The sequence below is a fragment of the Schistocerca nitens genome, chromosome 11, assembly GCF_023898315.1.
Source record: "Schistocerca nitens isolate TAMUIC-IGC-003100 chromosome 11, iqSchNite1.1, whole genome shotgun sequence".
In the NCBI taxonomy this organism is placed as follows: domain Eukaryota; kingdom Metazoa; phylum Arthropoda; class Insecta; order Orthoptera; family Acrididae; genus Schistocerca; species Schistocerca nitens.
In genome coordinates, this window is record NC_064624.1 from 149,181,605 (window position 1) to 149,193,890 (window position 12,286).

Genomic DNA, 12,286 nt, shown 5'->3' on the forward strand with positions numbered 1-12,286 from the left:
CCCAACACACAAAATGTTAGTTTTCGGCCGCATTTGACGAAAGCACCTCCTTCCGCAACAGCGAGTTCCTCGAGGACGGCGCGGAGTGCGCGCCCGACGTCCCAGCAGAACGATTGCCGAATTGGCGGGCGCGCCGTCGCGTGTGTGAGACGCGCAGCTGCTCGTTGCACCTCCTGTCATTCGCTTGTCGCGTGCAACCTTCGACACACGCGGAAGGCGCATCTTGTCCCTGGTGTCCAGCGGGGGGCTGGCGCGCGGCCGACCGGCGTATGGTCTGTGCGGGGTGTGGCAGTGTCGTGCTGGAGGGCGCCACTGGTAGCGATGTGAGCTTCCTCGCCTCACACCGGGTGTTTGCGTAGTTGGCAGTGCATTCGCACCTTTCCTATCCCTGTCCCCGTCCCGACTTGGCCCGACTTTGCTCGACTGCCGCTCGCTGCCGCTCGGGTCGTGGTCCATATGACGGCGCAAGCACGACAAACGTCTGCGGGACTAGACGACGCGACTAAAGAAAAAATTTATGATTACAAATCAAATTTGGAACTTTACGGTGCAGCACAACAATAGGCGCTGACGCATTTCAGGGCAGATTCGTGCTGTTTTATCGTTTTCAAAGACTTCCCGGCAAACTTCGTTAGCACATTCTCCCTCAAACTGAGTTAATTACCGCATTATCGTACCGTTGCATTAGTTTAAAATGCTTAAGAAAGCATCTTTGTCATGACAGAAAGGTAGTATGAAACGACTGCTGGCAGGATAGCGACTTAAAAAGCAAAAATGCAGGGGAGCCAAAAGTACCATTTTTATTGGCTCATATTTATTTTATTTTATTTTATTTTTGTTTTCGCACCATTACAGTAGTTTAAAATGCTTAAGGAAACGTCTTTGTCACAACAGAAGGGTAGTATGGCAAGAGGGCTGGCAGGAGTAGCGACATAAAAAGGAAAAAAAAGGAAGGTGAGCCAACAGCACCTTTTTTCTTTTTTTTAATTTATTTTTTATTTATTTATTTTTTCATTTTTTGTTTTTTGCTTTTTTTGTTTTTTTTATTTTTTATTTTTTTTAACGGAAGGGTAGTATGGCGAGAGGACTGGCAGGAGTAGCGACATAAAAAGGAAAAAAAAAGAAGGGAGAGCCAACAGCACCCGATGTTCCCAGGCGGTCACCCATTCAAGTACTAACCGGGCCCGATGTTGCTTAACTTCGGTGATCGGACGAGAACCGGTGTATTTAACATGGTATGGCCGTTGGCGCACATATACTGTAGGCGCACGGCAGAATTCGCATTCGGCTCTCCTCCCAACACACAAAATGTTAGTTTTCGGCCGCATTTGACGAAAGCACCTCCTTCCGCAACAGCGAGTTCCTCGAGGACGGCGCGGAGTGCGCGCCCGACGTCCCAGCAGAACGATTGCCGAATTGGCGGGCGCGCCGTCGCGTGTGTGAGACGCGCAGCTGCTCGTTGCACCTCCTGTCATTCGCTTGTCGCGTGCAACCTTCGACACACGCGGAAGGCGCATCTCGTCCCTGGTGTCCAGCGGGGGGCTGGCGCGCGGCCGACCGGCGTATGGTCTGTGCGGGGTGTGGCAGTGTCGTGCTGGAGGGCGCCACTGGTAGCGATGTGAGCTTCCTCGCCTCACACCGGGTGTTTGCGTAGTTGGCAGTGCATTCGCACCTTTCCTATCCCTGTCCCCGTCCCGACTTGGCCCGACTTTGCTCGACTGCCGCTCGCTGCCGCTCGGGTCGTGGTCCATATGACGGCGCAAGCACGACAAACGTCTGCGGGACTAGACGACGCGACTAAAGAAAAAATTTATGATTACAAATCAAATTTGGAACTTTACGGTGCAGCACAACAATAGGCGCTGACGCATTTCAGGGCAGATTCGTGCTGTTTTATCGTTTTCAAAGACTTCCCGGCAAACTTCGTTAGCACATTCTCCCTCAAACTGAGTTAATTACCGCATTATCGTACCGTTGCATTAGTTTAAAATGCTTAAGAAAGCATCTTTGTCATGACAGAAAGGTAGTATGAAACGACTGCTGGCAGGATAGCGACTTAAAAAGCAAAAATGCAGGGGAGCCAAAAGTACCATTTTTATTGGCTCATATTTATTTTATTTTATTTTATTTTTGTTTTCGCACCATTACAGTAGTTTAAAATGCTTAAGGAAACGTCTTTGTCACAACAGAAGGGTAGTATGGCAAGAGGGCTGGCAGGAGTAGCGACATAAAAAGGAAAAAAAAGGAAGGTGAGCCAACAGCACCTTTTTTCTTTTTTTAATTTATTTTTTATTTATTTATTTTTTCTTTTTTTTGTTTTTTGCTTTTTTTGTTTTTTTTATTTTTTATTTTTTTTTAACGGAAGGGTAGTATGGCGAGAGGGCTGGCAGGAGTAGCGACATAAAAAGGAAAAAAAAAGAAGGGAGAGCCAACAGCACCCGATGTTCCCAGGCGGTCACCCATCCAAGTACTAACCGGGCCCGATGTTGCTTAACTTCGGTGATCGGACGAGAACCGGTGTATTTAACATGGTATGGCCGTTGGCGCACATGTACTGTAGGCGCACGGCAGAATTCGCATTCGGCTCTCCTCCCAACACACAAAATGTTAGTTTTCGGCCGCATTTGACGAAAGCACCTCCTTCCGCAACAGCGAGTTCCTCGAGGACGGCGCGGAGTGCGCGCCCGACGTCCCAGCAGAACGATTGCCGAATTGGCGGGCGCGCCGTCGCGTGTGTGAGACGCGCAGCTGCTCGTTGCACCTCCTGTCATTCGCTTGTCGCGTGCAACCTTCGACACACGCGGAAGGCGCATCTTGTCCCTGGTGTCCAGCGGGGGGCTGGCGCGCGGCCGACCGGCGTATGGTCTGTGCGGGGTGTGGCAGTGTCGTGCTGGAGGGCGCCACTGGTAGCGATGTGAGCTTCCTCGCCTCACACCGGGTGTTTGCGTAGTTGGCAGTGCATTCGCACCTTTCCTATCCCTGTCCCCGTCCCGACTTGGCCCGACTTTGCTCGACTGCCGCTCGCTGCCGCTCGGGTCGTGGTCCATATGACGGCGCAAGCACGACAAACGTCTGCGGGACTAGACGACGCGACTAAAGAAAAAATTTATGATTACAAATCAAATTTGGAACTTTACGGTGCAGCACAACAATAGGCGCTGACGCATTTCAGGGCAGATTCGTGCTGTTTTATCGTTTTCAAAGACTTCCCGGCAAACTTCGTTAGCACATTCTCCCTCAAACTGAGTTAATTACCGCATTATCGTACCGTTGCATTAGTTTAAAATGCTTAAGAAAGCATCTTTGTCATGACAGAAAGGTAGTATGAAACGACTGCTGGCAGGATAGCGACTTAAAAAGCAAAAATGCAGGGGAGCCAAAAGTACCATTTTTATTGGCTCATATTTATTTTATTTTATTTTATTTTTGTTTTCGCACCATTACAGTAGTTTAAAATGCTTAAGGAAACGTCTTTGTCACAACAGAAGGGTAGTATGGCAAGAGGGCTGGCAGGAGTAGCGACATAAAAAGGAAAAAAAAAGGAAGGTGAGCCAACAGCACCTTTTTTCTTTTTTTAATTTATTTTTTATTTATTTATTTTTTCATTTTTTTGTTTTTTGCTTTTTTTGTTTTTTTTATTTTTTATTTTTTTTTAACGGAAGGGTAGTATGGCGAGAGGGCTGGCAGGAGTAGCGACATAAAAAGGAAAAAAAAAGAAGGGAGAGCCAACAGCACCCGATGTTCCCAGGCGGTCACCCATCCAAGTACTAACCGGGCCCGATGTTGCTTAACTTCGGTGATCGGACGAGAACCGGTGTATTTAACATGGTATGGCCGTTGGCGCACATGTACTGTAGGCGCACGGCAGAATTCGCATTCGGCTCTCCTCCCAACACACAAAATGTTAGTTTTCGGCCGCATTTGACGAAAGCACCTCCTTCCGCAACAGCGAGTTCCTCGAGGACGGCGCGGAGTGCGCGCCCGACGTCCCAGCAGAACGATTGCCGAATTGGCGGGCGCGCCGTCGCGTGTGTGAGACGCGCAGCTGCTCGTTGCACCTCCTGTCATTCGCTTGTCGCGTGCAACCTTCGACACACGCGGAAGGCGCATCTTGTCCCTGGTGTCCAGCGGGGGGCTGGCGCGCGGCCGACCGGCGTATGGTCTGTGCGGGGTGTGGCAGTGTCGTGCTGGAGGGCGCCACTGGTAGCGATGTGAGCTTCCTCGCCTCACACCGGGTGTTTGCGTAGTTGGCAGTGCATTCGCACCTTTCCTATCCCTGTCCCCGTCCCGACTTGGCCCGACTTTGCTCGACTGCCGCTCGCTGCCGCTCGGGTCGTGGTCCATATGACGGCGCAAGCACGACAAACGTCTGCGGGACTAGACGACGCGACTAAAGAAAAAATTTATGATTACAAATCAAATTTGGAACTTTACGGTGCAGCACAACAATAGGCGCTGACGCATTTCAGGGCAGATTCGTGCTGTTTTATCGTTTTCAAAGACTTCCCGGCAAACTTCGTTAGCACATTCTCCCTCAAACTGAGTTAATTACCGCATTATCGTACCGTTGCATTAGTTTAAAATGCTTAAGAAAGCATCTTTGTCATGACAGAAAGGTAGTATGAAACGACTGCTGGCAGGATAGCGACTTAAAAAGCAAAAATGCAGGGGAGCCAAAAGTACCATTTTTATTGGCTCATATTTATTTTATTTTATTTTATTTTTGTTTTCGCACCATTACAGTAGTTTAAAATGCTTAAGGAAACGTCTTTGTCACAACAGAAGGGTAGTATGGCAAGAGGGCTGGCAGGAGTAGCGACATAAAAAGGAAAAAAAAGGAAGGTGAGCCAACAGCACCTTTTTTCTTTTTTTTAATTTATTTTTTATTTATTTATTTTTTCATTTTTTGTTTTTTGCTTTTTTTGTTTTTTTTATTTTTTATTTTTTTTAACGGAAGGGTAGTATGGCGAGAGGACTGGCAGGAGTAGCGACATAAAAAGGAAAAAAAAAGAAGGGAGAGCCAACAGCACCCGATGTTCCCAGGCGGTCACCCATTCAAGTACTAACCGGGCCCGATGTTGCTTAACTTCGGTGATCGGACGAGAACCGGTGTATTTAACATGGTATGGCCGTTGGCGCACATATACTGTAGGCGCACGGCAGAATTCGCATTCGGCTCTCCTCCCAACACACAAAATGTTAGTTTTCGGCCGCATTTGACGAAAGCACCTCCTTCCGCAACAGCGAGTTCCTCGAGGACGGCGCGGAGTGCGCGCCCGACGTCCCAGCAGAACGATTGCCGAATTGGCGGGCGCGCCGTCGCGTGTGTGAGACGCGCAGCTGCTCGTTGCACCTCCTGTCATTCGCTTGTCGCGTGCAACCTTCGACACACGCGGAAGGCGCATCTCGTCCCTGGTGTCCAGCGGGGGGCTGGCGCGCGGCCGACCGGCGTATGGTCTGTGCGGGGTGTGGCAGTGTCGTGCTGGAGGGCGCCACTGGTAGCGATGTGAGCTTCCTCGCCTCACACCGGGTGTTTGCGTAGTTGGCAGTGCATTCGCACCTTTCCTATCCCTGTCCCCGTCCCGACTTGGCCCGACTTTGCTCGACTGCCGCTCGCTGCCGCTCGGGTCGTGGTCCATATGACGGCGCAAGCACGACAAACGTCTGCGGGACTAGACGACGCGACTAAAGAAAAAATTTATGATTACAAATCAAATTTGGAACTTTACGGTGCAGCACAACAATAGGCGCTGACGCATTTCAGGGCAGATTCGTGCTGTTTTATCGTTTTCAAAGACTTCCCGGCAAACTTCGTTAGCACATTCTCCCTCAAACTGAGTTAATTACCGCATTATCGTACCGTTGCATTAGTTTAAAATGCTTAAGAAAGCATCTTTGTCATGACAGAAAGGTAGTATGAAACGACTGCTGGCAGGATAGCGACTTAAAAAGCAAAAATGCAGGGGAGCCAAAAGTACCATTTTTATTGGCTCATATTTATTTTATTTTATTTTATTTTTGTTTTCGCACCATTACAGTAGTTTAAAATGCTTAAGGAAACGTCTTTGTCACAACAGAAGGGTAGTATGGCAAGAGGGCTGGCAGGAGTAGCGACATAAAAAGGAAAAAAAAGGAAGGTGAGCCAACAGCACCTTTTTTCTTTTTTTAATTTATTTTTTATTTATTTATTTTTTCTTTTTTTTGTTTTTTGCTTTTTTTGTTTTTTTTATTTTTTATTTTTTTTTAACGGAAGGGTAGTATGGCGAGAGGGCTGGCAGGAGTAGCGACATAAAAAGGAAAAAAAAAGAAGGGAGAGCCAACAGCACCCGATGTTCCCAGGCGGTCACCCATCCAAGTACTAACCGGGCCCGATGTTGCTTAACTTCGGTGATCGGACGAGAACCGGTGTATTTAACATGGTATGGCCGTTGGCGCACATGTACTGTAGGCGCACGGCAGAATTCGCATTCGGCTCTCCTCCCAACACACAAAATGTTAGTTTTCGGCCGCATTTGACGAAAGCACCTCCTTCCGCAACAGCGAGTTCCTCGAGGACGGCGCGGAGTGCGCGCCCGACGTCCCAGCAGAACGATTGCCGAATTGGCGGGCGCGCCGTCGCGTGTGTGAGACGCGCAGCTGCTCGTTGCACCTCCTGTCATTCGCTTGTCGCGTGCAACCTTCGACACACGCGGAAGGCGCATCTTGTCCCTGGTGTCCAGCGGGGGGCTGGCGCGCGGCCGACCGGCGTATGGTCTGTGCGGGGTGTGGCAGTGTCGTGCTGGAGGGCGCCACTGGTAGCGATGTGAGCTTCCTCGCCTCACACCGGGTGTTTGCGTAGTTGGCAGTGCATTCGCACCTTTCCTATCCCTGTCCCCGTCCCGACTTGGCCCGACTTTGCTCGACTGCCGCTCGCTGCCGCTCGGGTCGTGGTCCATATGACGGCGCAAGCACGACAAACGTCTGCGGGACTAGACGACGCGACTAAAGAAAAAATTTATGATTACAAATCAAATTTGGAACTTTACGGTGCAGCACAACAATAGGCGCTGACGCATTTCAGGGCAGATTCGTGCTGTTTTATCGTTTTCAAAGACTTCCCGGCAAACTTCGTTAGCACATTCTCCCTCAAACTGAGTTAATTACCGCATTATCGTACCGTTGCATTAGTTTAAAATGCTTAAGAAAGCATCTTTGTCATGACAGAAAGGTAGTATGAAACGACTGCTGGCAGGATAGCGACTTAAAAAGCAAAAATGCAGGGGAGCCAAAAGTACCATTTTTATTGGCTCATATTTATTTTATTTTATTTTATTTTTGTTTTCGCACCATTACAGTAGTTTAAAATGCTTAAGGAAACGTCTTTGTCACAACAGAAGGGTAGTATGGCAAGAGGGCTGGCAGGAGTAGCGACATAAAAAGGAAAAAAAAAGGAAGGTGAGCCAACAGCACCTTTTTTCTTTTTTTAATTTATTTTTTATTTATTTATTTTTTCATTTTTTTGTTTTTTGCTTTTTTTGTTTTTTTTATTTTTTATTTTTTTTTAACGGAAGGGTAGTATGGCGAGAGGGCTGGCAGGAGTAGCGACATAAAAAGGAAAAAAAAAGAAGGGAGAGCCAACAGCACCCGATGTTCCCAGGCGGTCACCCATCCAAGTACTAACCGGGCCCGATGTTGCTTAACTTCGGTGATCGGACGAGAACCGGTGTATTTAACATGGTATGGCCGTTGGCGCACATATACTGTAGGCGCACGGCAGAATTCGCATTCGGCTCTCCTCCCAACACACAAAATGTTAGTTTTCGGCCGCATTTGACGAAAGCACCTCCTTCCGCAACAGCGAGTTCCTCGAGGACGGCGCGGAGTGCGCGCCCGACGTCCCAGCAGAACGATTGCCGAATTGGCGGGCGCGCCGTCGCGTGTGTGAGACGCGCAGCTGCTCGTTGCACCTCCTGTCATTCGCTTGTCGCGTGCAACCTTCGACACACGCGGAAGGCGCATCTTGTCCCTGGTGTCCAGCGGGGGGCTGGCGCGCGGCCGACCGGCGTATGGTCTGTGCGGGGTGTGGCAGTGTCGTGCTGGAGGGCGCCACTGGTAGCGATGTGAGCTTCCTCGCCTCACACCGGGTGTTTGCGTAGTTGGCAGTGCATTCGCACCTTTCCTATCCCTGTCCCCGTCCCGACTTGGCCCGACTTTGCTCGACTGCCGCTCGCTGCCGCTCGGGTCGTGGTCCATATGACGGCGCAAGCACGACAAACGTCTGCGGGACTAGACGACGCGACTAAAGAAAAAATTTATGATTACAAATCAAATTTGGAACTTTACGGTGCAGCACAACAATAGGCGCTGACGCATTTCAGGGCAGATTCGTGCTGTTTTATCGTTTTCAAAGACTTCCCGGCAAACTTCGTTAGCACATTCTCCCTCAAACTGAGTTAATTACCGCATTATCGTACCGTTGCATTAGTTTAAAATGCTTAAGAAAGCATCTTTGTCATGACAGAAAGGTAGTATGAAACGACTGCTGGCAGGATAGCGACTTAAAAAGCAAAAATGCAGGGGAGCCAAAAGTACCATTTTTATTGGCTCATATTTATTTTATTTTATTTTATTTTTGTTTTCGCACCATTACAGTAGTTTAAAATGCTTAAGGAAACGTCTTTGTCACAACAGAAGGGTAGTATGGCAAGAGGGCTGGCAGGAGTAGCGACATAAAAAGGAAAAAAAAGGAAGGTGAGCCAACAGCACCTTTTTTCTTTTTTTTAATTTATTTTTTATTTATTTATTTTTTCATTTTTTGTTTTTTGCTTTTTTTGTTTTTTTTATTTTTTATTTTTTTTAACGGAAGGGTAGTATGGCGAGAGGACTGGCAGGAGTAGCGACATAAAAAGGAAAAAAAAAGAAGGGAGAGCCAACAGCACCCGATGTTCCCAGGCGGTCACCCATTCAAGTACTAACCGGGCCCGATGTTGCTTAACTTCGGTGATCGGACGAGAACCGGTGTATTTAACATGGTATGGCCGTTGGCGCACATATACTGTAGGCGCACGGCAGAATTCGCATTCGGCTCTCCTCCCAACACACAAAATGTTAGTTTTCGGCCGCATTTGACGAAAGCACCTCCTTCCGCAACAGCGAGTTCCTCGAGGACGGCGCGGAGTGCGCGCCCGACGTCCCAGCAGAACGATTGCCGAATTGGCGGGCGCGCCGTCGCGTGTGTGAGACGCGCAGCTGCTCGTTGCACCTCCTGTCATTCGCTTGTCGCGTGCAACCTTCGACACACGCGGAAGGCGCATCTTGTCCCTGGTGTCCAGCGGGGGGCTGGCGCGCGGCCGACCGGCGTATGGTCTGTGCGGGGTGTGGCAGTGTCGTGCTGGAGGGCGCCACTGGTAGCGATGTGAGCTTCCTCGCCTCACACCGGGTGTTTGCGTAGTTGGCAGTGCATTCGCACCTGTCCTATCCCTGTCCCCGTCCCGACTTGGCCCGACTTTGCTCGACTGCCGCTCGCTGCCGCTCGGGTCGTGGTCCATATGACGGCGCAAGCACGACAAACGTCTGCGGGACTAGACGACGCGACTAAAGAAAAAATTTATGATTACAAATCAAATTTGGAACTTTACGGTGCAGCACAACAATAGGCGCTGACGCATTTCAGGGCAGATTCGTGCTGTTTTATCGTTTTCAAAGACTTCCCGGCAAACTTCGTTAGCACATTCTCCCTCAAACTGAGTTAATTACCGCATTATCGTACCGTTGCATTAGTTTAAAATGCTTAAGAAAGCATCTTTGTCATGACAGAAAGGTAGTATGAAACGACTGCTGGCAGGATAGCGACTTAAAAAGCAAAAATGCAGGGGAGCCAAAAGTACCATTTTTATTGGCTCATATTTATTTTATTTTATTTTATTTTTGTTTTCGCACCATTACAGTAGTTTAAAATGCTTAAGGAAACGTCTTTGTCACAACAGAAGGGTAGTATGGCAAGAGGGCTGGCAGGAGTAGCGACATAAAAAGGAAAAAAAAAGGAAGGTGAGCCAACAGCACCTTTTTTCTTTTTTTAATTTATTTTTTATTTATTTATTTTTTCATTTTTTTGTTTTTTGCTTTTTTTGTTTTTTTTATTTTTTATTTTTTTTTAACGGAAGGGTAGTATGGCGAGAGGGCTGGCAGGAGTAGCGACATAAAAAGGAAAAAAAAAGAAGGGAGAGCCAACAGCACCCGATGTTCCCAGGCGGTCACCCATCCAAGTACTAACCGGGCCCGATGTTGCTTAACTTCGGTGATCGGACGAGAACCGGTGTATTTAACATGGTATGGCCGTTGGCGCACATATACTGTAGGCGCACGGCAGAATTCGCATTCGGCTCTCCTCCCAACACACAAAATGTTAGTTTTCGGCCGCATTTGACGAAAGCACCTCCTTCCGCAACAGCGAGTTCCTCGAGGACGGCGCGGAGTGCGCGCCCGACGTCCCAGCAGAACGATTGCCGAATTGGCGGGCGCGCCGTCGCGTGTGTGAGACGCGCAGCTGCTCGTTGCACCTCCTGTCATTCGCTTGTCGCGTGCAACCTTCGACACACGCGGAAGGCGCATCTTGTCCCTGGTGTCCAGCGGGGGGCTGGCGCGCGGCCGACCGGCGTATGGTCTGTGCGGGGTGTGGCAGTGTCGTGCTGGAGGGCGCCACTGGTAGCGATGTGAGCTTCCTCGCCTCACACCGGGTGTTTGCGTAGTTGGCAGTGCATTCGCACCTTTCCTATCCCTGTCCCCGTCCCGACTTGGCCCGACTTTGCTCGACTGCCGCTCGCTGCCGCTCGGGTCGTGGTCCATATGACGGCGCAAGCACGACAAACGTCTGCGGGACTAGACGACGCGACTAAAGAAAAAATTTATGATTACAAATCAAATTTGGAACTTTACGGTGCAGCACAACAATAGGCGCTGACGCATTTCAGGGCAGATTCGTGCTGTTTTATCGTTTTCAAAGACTTCCCGGCAAACTTCGTTAGCACATTCTCCCTCAAACTGAGTTAATTACCGCATTATCGTACCGTTGCATTAGTTTAAAATGCTTAAGAAAGCATCTTTGTCATGACAGAAAGGTAGTATGAAACGACTGCTGGCAGGATAGCGACTTAAAAAGCAAAAATGCAGGGGAGCCAAAAGTACCATTTTTATTGGCTCATATTTATTTTATTTTATTTTATTTTTGTTTTCGCACCATTACAGTAGTTTAAAATGCTTAAGGAAACGTCTTTGTCACAACAGAAGGGTAGTATGGCAAGAGGGCTGGCAGGAGTAGCGACATAAAAAGGAAAAAAAAGGAAGGTGAGCCAACAGCACCTTTTTTCTTTTTTTTAATTTATTTTTTATTTATTTATTTTTTCATTTTTTGTTTTTTGCTTTTTTTGTTTTTTTTATTTTTTATTTTTTTTAACGGAAGGGTAGTATGGCGAGAGGACTGGCAGGAGTAGCGACATAAAAAGGAAAAAAAAAGAAGGGAGAGCCAACAGCACCCGATGTTCCCAGGCGGTCACCCATTCAAGTACTAACCGGGCCCGATGTTGCTTAACTTCGGTGATCGGACGAGAACCGGTGTATTTAACATGGTATGGCCGTTGGCGCACATATACTGTAGGCGCACGGCAGAATTCGCATTCGGCTCTCCTCCCAACACACAAAATGTTAGTTTTCGGCCGCATTTGACGAAAGCACCTCCTTCCGCAACAGCGAGTTCCTCGAGGACGGCGCGGAGTGCGCGCCCGACGTCCCAGCAGAACGATTGCCGAATTGGCGGGCGCGCCGTCGCGTGTGTGAGACGCGCAGCTGCTCGTTGCACCTCCTGTCATTCGCTTGTCGCGTGCAACCTTCGACACACGCGGAAGGCGCATCTTGTCCCTGGTGTCCAGCGGGGGGCTGGCGCGCGGCCGACCGGCGTATGGTCTGTGCGGGGTGTGGCAGTGTCGTGCTGGAGGGCGCCACTGGTAGCGATGTGAGCTTCCTCGCCTCACACCGGGTGTTTGCGTAGTTGGCAGTGCATTCGCACCTTTCCTATCCCTGTCCCCGTCCCGACTTGGCCCGACTTTGCTCGACTGCCGCTCGCTGCCGCTCGGGTCGTGGTCCATATGACGGCGCAAGCACGACAAACGTCTGCGGGACTAGACGACGCGACTAAAGAAAAAATTTATGATTACAAATCAAATTTGGAACTTTACGGTGCAGCACAACAATAGGCGCTGACGCATTTCAGGGCAGATTCGTGCTGTTTTATCGTTTTCAAAGACTTCCCGGC

The 12,286-nt window shown here is 49.1% G+C and overlaps 9 non-coding genes across 9 annotated transcripts; all 9 read right to left on the minus strand.

Annotated features, from left to right (window-relative positions):
- Nucleotides 1-1,130: 1,130 nt before the first annotated feature.
- LOC126213947 (5S ribosomal RNA) lies at nucleotides 1,131-1,249 on the minus strand. The gene has a single exon (XR_007541579.1). It is a non-coding gene; the product is annotated as a 5S ribosomal RNA (ribosomal RNA).
- A 1,177-nt stretch (nucleotides 1,250-2,426) lies between these two features.
- On the minus strand, nucleotides 2,427-2,545 carry LOC126213700 (5S ribosomal RNA). The gene has a single exon (XR_007541356.1). It is a non-coding gene; the product is annotated as a 5S ribosomal RNA (ribosomal RNA).
- Nucleotides 2,546-3,723: 1,178 nt separating this feature from the next.
- Nucleotides 3,724-3,842, minus strand: LOC126213701 (5S ribosomal RNA). The gene has a single exon (XR_007541357.1). It is a non-coding gene; the product is annotated as a 5S ribosomal RNA (ribosomal RNA).
- Nucleotides 3,843-5,018: 1,176 nt separating this feature from the next.
- Nucleotides 5,019-5,137, minus strand: LOC126213949 (5S ribosomal RNA). Its single transcript, XR_007541581.1, has one exon. It is a non-coding gene; the product is annotated as a 5S ribosomal RNA (ribosomal RNA).
- A 1,177-nt stretch (nucleotides 5,138-6,314) lies between these two features.
- On the minus strand, nucleotides 6,315-6,433 carry LOC126213703 (5S ribosomal RNA). Its single transcript, XR_007541359.1, has one exon. It is a non-coding gene; the product is annotated as a 5S ribosomal RNA (ribosomal RNA).
- A 1,178-nt stretch (nucleotides 6,434-7,611) lies between these two features.
- Nucleotides 7,612-7,730, minus strand: LOC126213704 (5S ribosomal RNA). Its single transcript, XR_007541360.1, has one exon. It is a non-coding gene; the product is annotated as a 5S ribosomal RNA (ribosomal RNA).
- A 1,176-nt stretch (nucleotides 7,731-8,906) lies between these two features.
- Nucleotides 8,907-9,025, minus strand: LOC126213950 (5S ribosomal RNA). The gene has a single exon (XR_007541582.1). It is a non-coding gene; the product is annotated as a 5S ribosomal RNA (ribosomal RNA).
- Nucleotides 9,026-10,203: 1,178 nt separating this feature from the next.
- Nucleotides 10,204-10,322, minus strand: LOC126213705 (5S ribosomal RNA). Its single transcript, XR_007541361.1, has one exon. It is a non-coding gene; the product is annotated as a 5S ribosomal RNA (ribosomal RNA).
- Nucleotides 10,323-11,498: 1,176 nt separating this feature from the next.
- On the minus strand, nucleotides 11,499-11,617 carry LOC126213952 (5S ribosomal RNA). Its single transcript, XR_007541583.1, has one exon. It is a non-coding gene; the product is annotated as a 5S ribosomal RNA (ribosomal RNA).
- Nucleotides 11,618-12,286: the final 669 nt, after the last annotated feature.